Below are 1,854 nucleotides of genomic sequence, written 5' to 3'. Positions count from 1 at the left end.
TTGATTATGGGCCCAGTTTTCAAGTTGGTCCAAATTGGGGTCCAAATAAAACTTTGTTTGATTTCAACAAAAATTGAATTCTTGGGGTTCTTTGATATGCTGAATCTTAAAATGTACTTAGGTTTTTGATTATGGGCCCAGTTTTCAAGTTGGTCCAAATCGGGGTCCAAAATGAAACTTTTTTTGATTTCAACAAAAATTGAATCCTTGGGGTTCTTTGATATGCTGAAACTAAACATGTATTTATATTTTTGCTTATAGGCCCAGTTTTCAAGTTGGTCCACATTGAGGTCTAAAGGGTACAAAATTGAACTTTATTTGATTTCATCAAAAATTGAATTTTTGGGGTTCTTTGATATGCTGAATCTAACCATGTATTTAGATTTTGGATATTGGACCATAATAGGTAAATGTCCAATTTATAAAAAAAATAAGTTTTTAAGTTTAAGTTCTTAGACCACATCCATTCTGTGTCAGAAACCTATGTTGTGTCAACTATTTAATCACAATCCAAATTCAGAGCTGTATCAAGCTTGAATGTTGTGTCCATACTTGCCCTAACTGTTCAGAGTTGGACCTCTGCGGTCGTATAAAGCTGCACCCTGTGGAGCATCTAGTTCCATTTATAAAGAGACATTGAAGAGGTATAAGCGGAGGGTTGAGATCTCACAAAAACATGTTTAACCCTACTGCATTTTTTGCACCTGTCTGAAGTCAAGAGCCTCTGGCCTTTGTTAGTTTCAATGATTTTTTTAACTTTACTTCTTTTATAAGGGTAGGACTTAAATGGGACATCTATTTTTATTGATCTAGTACACATTTTGTCAAGGGGACAGCAGAAGCATACCTTTGGGTGTGGAATTTTCTCACACTGTTGAAGACCCATTGTAGGCCTTCATATGTTTTCCGCTCTTTGGTCGGGTTGTTGTCTCGTTGACACATTCCCCATTTCCATTCTCAATTTTATAACTCAAGAACAGTGATAAAGATGAAACCCTCATTTGAACCTTATCTAATTTTTTTTTGTGGTATGTTTGTAATAAGCATTGTGTATAAGTTTTATCAAATTTGGTTCGAGTAAACTAAAGTAGGAGTGTGCAAATGGAAAATTTAGCAATTTTTCTATTTACAAAGGGACATAATAGGAGAATGGTGTTAGTGAAACCACCCAAAATCTGTGTTTTCTGGTGTTAAACATTGTGCCTTAGCTTCATAACATTTGGTTGAAACAAACTTACTACAGAGAATGTAAACTAACTTTGGGATGCACAGACTGACAAACAAGACATAACAAGTGAAAGTGTGACCTACTGCTCACTGATAATACCCCCAGCTGAATATTTTGGTAAACAGGAAGTTGTTGAGTGATGATTCTAAAAATGCATCACACAGTATAGTTGACTTATATAAATCCTGAAACCAAATTTCAGAAATCCTTGTATTGAAGTTCCTGAGAAAAAATGCAACGGAAAATATTCATGTGACGGACGGACGGACAGACAGAGGTAAAACAGTAAAAAACCCCTTCATTAAAGCAGGGGTATAAAAAAATAATTGTTGAGCCTATTTAAAGCCCTTTATTTATGCACTGTAGTCCTGCTGAAATATATCATCTGTATTGGTATCTTTATTTAGCTGATCAGATTGGTTATTCATAATTCATAATATAATGCTCATATTTCATTATTTATATTATTTGTTGCCATTACCGTCGATTACCCAATGATTCAAACTGTTTGTAATTGTAAAACATGTGCATTATACACTGATGCTGTTATATATGTGTTCATAAAGACTACAAGTTGTATTGCTTTTGAATCAAAGACTGTTATACTATTAAAAATGAAAATAATA

This window comes from Mytilus edulis, chromosome 4, assembly GCF_963676685.1.
Source record: "Mytilus edulis chromosome 4, xbMytEdul2.2, whole genome shotgun sequence".
NCBI lineage: Eukaryota > Metazoa > Mollusca > Bivalvia > Mytilida > Mytilidae > Mytilus > Mytilus edulis.
The sequence above is the reverse complement of the archived record's forward strand: the minus strand, read 5'-3'. Positions refer to the sequence as shown.